General features: G+C 46.6%; 1 pseudogene; it reads right to left on the reverse strand.

Annotated features, from left to right (window-relative positions):
* Nucleotides 1-6,504: 6,504 nt before the first annotated feature.
* Nucleotides 6,505-6,741, reverse strand: LOC116460981 (small ribosomal subunit protein eS21-like; annotated as a pseudogene).
* Between the last annotated feature and the right edge of the window lie 1,643 nt (nt 6,742-8,384).

The following is an 8,384-nucleotide window of genomic DNA, read 5'->3' on the forward strand; positions in this document are numbered from 1 at the left end:
CACAATATTCCATTTTAAGGTATACATTTTAGAATATATCATTTAAAGTAAACAATTGTGGCCACATCTGGTGGCTCACACCTACAATCCTAGCACTCTGAGAGGCTGACGCAGGTGGATCGCTTGAGGTCAGGAGTTGGAGACCAACTTGATCAACATAGTGAAACCCTGTCTCTGCTAAAACTACAAAAATTAGCCGGGCATGGTGACAAACACATGTAGTCCCGGCTACTTGGGAGGCTGAGGCAGGAAAATCGCTTGAACCTGGGAGGCAGAGGTTGCAGTGAGCTGAAATCGCACCACTGCACACCAACCTGGGCAATAGAGCAAGACTCAGTGTCAAAAACAAACAAAAAAAGCAAACAATTGTAAAGTATACAATTTGGTAGTTTTCAGTATGTTCACAAAGCTGTACAACAATTACCACTAATTTTAGAACATTTTTATCACTCCTAAAAGAAACTCCATATCTATTAGCAGTCATTTCCTATTTCTCCTCTTCCCCCAGCCCCTGGCAACCACTAATCTTCACTCTCTTTCTATGGATTTGACTATCCTGAACATTTAGTATAAATGGAATTATATGAAGTATATAATAATATGTGGTCTTTTGTGACTGGCTTCTTTCACTTACCACGTTTTCAAGGTTCAACTACATTGTAGCATGCTTCAATATTTCATTCCTTTTTTCATTGTGATAAAATATATGTATAACAAAATTGACTTTTTTTTTTTTTTTGAGACAGAGTTGCTCTTGTTGCCCAGGCTAGAGTGCAATGGCATGATCTTGGCTCACTACAACTTCTGCCTCCTGGGTTCAGGCGATTCTCCTGCCTCAGCCTCCTGAGTAGCTGGGATTACAGGCATGTGCCACCACACCTGGCTAATTTTTGTATTTTTAGTAGAGACCGGGTTTCACCATGTGGGTTAGGCTGTTCTCGAACTCCTGACCTCAGGTGATCCACCTGCCTTGGCCTCCCAAAGTGCTGGGATTACAGGTGTGAGCCACCACACCCAGCCAAAATTTACCTTTTTAACCACTTTTAAGTGTACAACTTAGTGGCATTAAGTGCCACTCCAGCCTGGGCAACAGAGTTAGACCTTGTCTCCCATGCAACTCCCTACCCCTTGAAAAAAGAGAGCATTTAAATGCACACACCCTGAACTCAGAATGTTAGTTCTGGAATCTGTCTGACACAAAAGTACACTGGTGGGCATGGATCTATGCCCAAGGGGCTCAAAGAAGCATGGTTTGCTTCTGCCTCCTCCACCCCAGTTCACTCTGCAGCCCCGGCAGATCTGAAGCCTAGCCAATGGAAGTAACCTCTTACCCTCGAATGACCCCAAATTCCTTACCTAACCAGTCTCCCCTACTCCCAGCAAATAACCTTGCTTCCTGATTTTTGGCAACTGGTCACGAGAGGGGCCTTTCCTCATCCCCCACCTCCCCTTATCCATAACCCCACTTTCCCATGAGGGACCTCTCTTCCCAGCCTCGAGTACTGAAGACCCCTCCTTTGGGTGTCCTCCATATTTCAATGCTGACCTCCCTTTCTTTATTTTTTCTTAAGATGGGTATGTTGCCCAGGCTGGTCTCGAACTCCTGGGCTCAAGTGACCCTCCTGCCTCAGCCTCCCAAAGTGCTGGGATTGCAGACATGAGTCACCACGCTTGGCCCTACCACCCTTGTCTTTGGAAAGTATACATCCTCCCAGTTCCCGCAATCATCTCCCCTTCTCAGCTCAGCTTCTCAAAAAAGCCACTTACAGTATTTGTTTCCTCCTCCTCACTTCCTTCCTCCCTTTACCCCCAGGCAATCTGGGCTGCATTTTTGTATTCCTCTGAAACTGCCCAGGTAAATTAGCCATGCCCTCAAAATTGCACAATCCAGGGAATCTTTTACATATGCATCTTACTGAATTTTCTGGAGGCATTTGGCACCGCTATGTTCTCTCAGGATAATCTTTCTTCTTTTGACTTTGTGACTGCATTTCCTACTGGTTCTTCTACTTCTCTGACTGTATTTTTTTCTTTCTTCTCAGATTCTTCTTCCTCCTGCTCCCTTCAAAAAAGGTGTTGGGGACAAGGAGAGTGTGGCTATGTCCACTTCTGTTTTCCCTGCAAAAGCTCCTCAAGGCCATCACATTTCTACTGCCTGGATCTCCTTAATGTCCTCTGGATCATTCTTGCTCAGAAAGTCCCACCTTGGCCTCTCCTGGAACCACCCCAAGTGCCTAGGCTGGTACAAGTATACTCCCTCCATGCAGCACAGCATTTAGAATGAAATGTATGGAAATGAGTTGTTTATCTGTTTCTCTCCCTCACTAATTGTCAGTGCATCCAGGGCAGAGGTCTTGGTTTATTTAATTCTGTATGCCAGCTCCTCATGTGGTGCCTACCACACAGTAAGTACTCAGTTCGGTTAGTACTGAAGTACTCAGTTAGTACTCAATGACTTCACTTGTTCCACCAAACCAACAGGGGCTGCCCGCTGATGAGAGGTGAAATTTGAAGGGAAAGAACTCAGGATTAACCCCCAGGGTCCTGGAGAATTGGAAACTGAATTAGTCAAGGTTCTCCAGAGAAACAGAACCAACAGGATATATAGAGGGATATATAAGAGGATATGGCTGGGCGTGGTGGCTCACGCCTGTAATCCTAGCACTTTGGGAGGCCGAGGCGGGCGGATCACAAGGTCAGGAGATCGAGACCGTCCTGGCTAACGTGGTGAAACCCTGTCTCTACTAAAATTACAAAAAATTAGCCGGGCATGGTTGCAGGTGCATGTAGTCCCAGCTACTTGGGAGGCTGAGGCAGGAGAATGGCCTGAACCCGGGAGGCGGAGTTGCAGTAAGCCGAGATCACACCACTTCACTCCAGCCTGGGCGACAGAGTGAGACTCCGTCTCAAAAAAAAAAAAAGGGGGATATGAAAGAGGGGATTTATTGCAGGAGTTAGCTCACGTGATTCTAAAGGCCAAGAAGTCCCACCGTATGCCATCTGCAAGCTGGGGAACCTGGAAAGCTGGTGGTGTCCTTCACCCTGAGTCTGAAGACCTGAATACCTGGAGCTGTGATGTTCAAGGGCAGGAGAAGATGAATGGCTCTGCTCCAGAAGTGGGTGCAAATGTGCCTTCGCCCTGCCTTTTTGTTCTGTCTGGACCCACAGTGGATTGGATGATGCCTGCTCACGTGGGTGAAAGCAGAACTTTTCTGTCTACTGATTTAAATGCTTATCTCTTCTGCAAACACCGTCCCAGTCAAACCCAGAAATAATGTTTTACCAGCTATCTGGGCATCTCTTAGCCCAGACAGGTTGATACGTATAATTAACCATCAGATAAGTCAAGTGGAAAACATAGGTTACAGGCAAAACACAGAAGGCTCCAATGCCAGGGTATAGAAATGGGACTTTTGGGTTGGGCACTATGGCGCAGACATGTAATCCAGCACTTTGGAAGGCTGAGGTGGGTGGATGGCTTGAGCCCAGAAGTCTAAGCCCAGTCTGGGTAACGGTGAAACTCCGTGTCTATATAAAATACAAAATTAGCCGGCCGCGGTGGCTCACGCCTATAATCCCAGCACTTTGGGAGGCCAAGGCAGGCAGATCACCTGAGGTCAGGAGTTCAAGGCCAGCCTGGCCAACATAGTGAAACCCCATCTCTACTAAAAATACAAAACTAGCTATGCGTGGCGGCAGGTGCCTCCCAACTACTCGGGAGGCTGAAGCAGGAGAATCACTTGAACCCCGGAGGTGGAGGTCTCAGTGAGCCGAGATCGCACCATTGCACTTCAGCCTGGGCAACAAGAGCAAAACTCCATCTCAAAAAGAAAAAAAAAAAAATTAGCCAGTCATCGTGGTGCATGCCTATAGTTCCACCTACTGGGGAGGCTGAGGTAGGAGGATCATTTGAACTCGGGAGGTGGAGGTTGCAGTAAGCCAAGATCGCGTCAGCCTAGCAGGCTGGGAGACAGAACAAGACCTTGTCAAGAAAGAAAGGAGAAAGAAGAGAGAGAGAGAGAGAGAAAAAAAAAAAGAAAAGAAAGGAAGCTTTTTTCAATAAGGGAATTTAACCTAGACCCTCATGGACACACTTAGTCTTTGAGGGAGAAATAAGTAAAAAGGACAAAAATCCATCAGTAGTTATATAAAGTAGAAAAGAGGTTGAATGGGAGGGACAGGTAAAATGAAAAGAAAAAGAAAAAGGGTTCAAACAGGAAGTGGATGACAGCAAATTTGTTTTGTTTTGTTTTGTTTTTAAAGAAAAGAGGCAAACAAAACTGTTGGAATTTGGGATACTGTCACCCTCTGGGGGCATAGTGACTAAGCAAAGGCACAGGGGTCTTCTGAAGAGCTGGCCATGTGTGATGTCTTGATATGGGTGCTAGGCACACAGGCATATTCACTTTGTGATATTTCATTAACCTGCACACTTAAGTGCGTTTCTCTGTATGTATACTACAAAAAGTTTTGTTTTGTTTTTTTTTTTTTTTGAGATGGAGTTTCCCTCTTGTTGCCCAGGCTGGAGTGCAAAGGCACAGTCTTGGCTCACTGCAACCTCCACCTCCCAGGTTCTAGCATTTCTCCTGCCTCAGCCTCCCGAGTAGCTGGGATTACAGGCACCCACCACCACGCCCGGCTAATTTTTGTGTTTTTAGTAGAGACGGGGTTTCTCCTCGTTGGCCAGGCTGGTCTCAAATGCCTGACCTCAGGTGATCCCCACCTCCCCCTGCCCCGTGTCAGCCTCCCAAAGTGCTGGGATTATAGGTGTGAGCTACTGCGGCTGGGCTTGTTCCCTGTTTCAAACAGCTTGGTCTCTCTCTGAGGTGGGGCCTGGGGCACAAGAAAAGGCTCAGGGTCTTCAATGGGTCCCAGGTGTTGTCTCCAGGAATGTGTGCCTTAGAAAAGAGGGATGTAGGCCGGGCGTGGTGGCTCACGCTTGTAATCCCAGCACTTTGGGAGGCCGAGGCGGGCGGATCACGAGGTCAGGAGATCGAGACCACAGTGAAACCCCGTCTCTACTAAAAATACAACAAAATTAGCCGGGCGTGGTGGCGGGTGCCTGTAGTCCCAGCTACTCGGAGAGGCTGAGGCAGGAGAATGGCGTGAACCCGGGAGGCGGAGCTTGCAGTGAGCCGAGATTGCGCCACTGCACTCCAGCCTGGGCGACAGAGCTAGACTCCTTCTCAAAAAAAAAAAAAAAAAAAAGAGGGATGTGTCTGTATTGCAGGATGTGAAGGTTTAAGTTTGAATATTTATTTGATCCTAGAATAAATTAGTTATACACCTCATGCAGCCTTGGCGAGAAAAGGCACAGGGTCCCTGCCCTGCCTCTGCCTTGTTCAGTGACCTTGGGGAAATCATATAACCAAACTACACTTAGGTTTCCTAGTATGTAAACTTAAGACAATTTCGTCTGCCCTATCCACTGCCTAGGTTGGTATGAGGATTAAATGAGGTAATTGATGTGAACGTGCTTCCTGTAGATGTTTTTTTATAGCCCTTTACAAATACCATATAAGAAGCCTAATCTAGCTGTAGAATTGAGCCCATAATTGGTTTTTGAGCCATAATATCAAACACTCAGTCTTTCCCTAGGTGATATTTTTCCATTCTCTGTTTTTGATAAGGTCTCTAGTTTGTAAGGTCACTTGGAATTCGAGTCCTTTCTGCCCAGATTGTTGGCTGCACCACTCACTCACCTCCTGTAAGTTAGTACAGCCACTCTTCATTGGTCATGTGCTACCTGGCAGGCGCTGAGCTAGACACCGCTGACAAAATGATGGATAAGAAACTTACTGGGCAGGGCACAGTGTCTCACGCCTGTAATCCCAGCACTTTGGAAGGCTGAGGCGGGTGGATCCCCTGAGGTCGGGAGTTTGAGACCAGGCTGACCAACATGGTGAAACCCCGTCTTTACTAAAAATACAAAATTAGCCAGGCGTGGTGGCGCATGCCTGTAATCTCAGCTACTCGGGGGGCTGAGGCAGGAGAATCGCTTGAACTCCAGAGATAGAGGTTGCAGGGAGCCAAGATCACACCATTATACTACAGCCTGGGCAACAAGAGCCAAAATCTGTCACAAAAAAACAAACAAATGAACAAAAAGAAACTTACTAGCCAGGCGCGGTGGCTCATGCCTGTAATACCAGCACTTTGGGAGGCTGAGGCAGGCGGATCACTTGAGGTCAGGAGTTCGAGACCAGCCTGGCCAAAATGGTAAAACCCCGTCTCTACTAAAAATACAAAAATTAGCCGGGCACGGTGGCATGCGCCTGTAGTCCCAGCTACTTGAGAGGCTGAGGCAGGAGAATTGCTTGAACCCGGGAGGTGGAGGTTGCAGTGAGCCAAGATCATGCCACTGCACTCCAGCCTGGGCAACAGAGCAAGAATCCATCTAAAAAAAAAAAAACAAACCAAACTTACTAGGTCTGCCTCCAGTGAACCTGCATGCTGGTAGGTATGGGAAGACAGAGGAAGGGCCGGGCACAGTGTCTCAAAAAAGTTATTTGAAACAATGCCATCAGCATTGGACGATCGGAGAATAGATCATCTCACTTGCCCATCCTTCAAATGGCCCCACTGAAAGCATAGGTTTTAAACTGGCCATTAAACCTGCTCGTGACTTTATCAACCTCAGCCACATTTATCTGGCTGGAAGTGTAGTCTTTGATGCTGATGATGCAGTTGCTGGTGCAGCATTTCATACACGTCCACAAACTCACTAGCATTATTCTGCATGTTGAGGCCACACCTGTTGCCACCATACCGCATATGAGCAGAGAAAGCACATAATTATTTTTTGTTTATTTCTTGGCTGCCATCTCATGTCTTAAAACACAAGTCCACCAAGTACCAGGAGCCCCGCCAGGTGTTGGTTATGCAGTGAGTTATCTTCTGTCTTCCCATACCTACCAGCATCCGGGCTCTTATATGCTTCCTCTCGGCCTCCCAAAATGTTGGGATTACAGGCATGAGCCACTGTGCCTGGCCTCAAATAACTGTTGACTGGAGAGCATATTGAATGTGGAATACTTGTCATAAATGAATAGTGAAAACCTAAAAACAATAATTGTTATTACTATGTTAGTGACAAATTTAAAAAGAACAAGAGGAACAGGCTTTGATCAAAGTTGGGAGGCAACTTAGGTAAGATGATAAAGGATAAAGAAGGTGACATTATTGCTGAGACTTAGCCAAGCCAATTATCCAAAGACCTGGGAGAAGAACATTTCAGGAAGTACAATAGCAAGAGCAAAGGTCCTGAGGCAGGAAAGAACTTGCCATGTTTGAGGAATTGAAAAGCAGTCAGTGTGATTGGAACTTGGAAGGTAGGAAGGAGAATGGGATGAGATGAGATTACAGAAGAGGTAATGAAGGGGCCAGGAAAAGCAAGGCTCCTAAATATGATGGGGAGTCAGTAAAGGGTTTGAGCAGGGGTTTATGTTTTGTTGTTGCTGTTACAGGGTCTCACTCTGTCGCCCAGGCTGCAGTGCAGTGGTGTGATCATGGCTTGCTGCAGCCTCGAACTCCTGGGCTCAAGCGATTCTCCCACCTCAGCCTCCTTAGTAGTTGGGACTACAGGTCCATGCCACCACACCTGGCTTGATTTTTAATTTTTGTCCAGATGAAGTGTCCCAGATTCTGCTAAGAGCAAAATACAGAACAACAACAACAACAAAATAGAAACAAAGAGGCCGGGCATGGTGGCTCACACCTGTAATCTCAGGACTTTGGGAGGCTGAGGCAGGCGGATCACAAGGTCAAGAGATGGAGACCATTCTGGCCAACATCGTGAAACCCCGTCTCCACTAAAAATACAAAAATTAGCTGGGTGTAGTGTGGCGCCCCTGTAGTCTCAGCTTCTTGGGAGGCTGAGGCAGGAGAATCACTTGAACCCGGGAGGCAGAGGTTGCAGTGAGCCGAGATTGCGCCACTGCACTCTAGTCTGGTGAGAGAGTGAGACTCTGTCTCAAAAAAACAACAACAAAAAAAAACAAAAAGAAAAAACAAACAACAAAAACAGAAAGAAAAAGAGCAAGATAAAACAAAACAAAAAATTAAAAACTTTTTTTTTTTTTTTTTAGATAAAAGGACATGGCATCTCCCTGTGTTGCCCAGGCTAGTCTCAAACTCCTGGACTCAAGTGATTCACCTGCCTCGACCTCCCAAAGTGCTGTGCTGAGATTATAGGTGTGAGCCACCCACCATGCCTGACCTAATTAGGTTTTGAGAAGATCTCTTTGGCTGGGGAGGGAGAATGGATTGAAGGGGCCAAGTGTAAAGCAAATAGAACAGGAATTACAGGAGTTCAGGTGGAAGACAGTGGTTTGGCCTGGGGTAAGACCAGCGGAGGTGGAAATAAGGAGCAAATTCAAGGTATA

The sequence above is a fragment of the Hylobates moloch genome, unplaced genomic scaffold (genome assembly GCF_009828535.3).
Source record: "Hylobates moloch isolate HMO894 unplaced genomic scaffold, HMol_V3 SCAFFOLD_21, whole genome shotgun sequence".
Classification (NCBI taxonomy): domain Eukaryota; kingdom Metazoa; phylum Chordata; class Mammalia; order Primates; family Hylobatidae; genus Hylobates; species Hylobates moloch.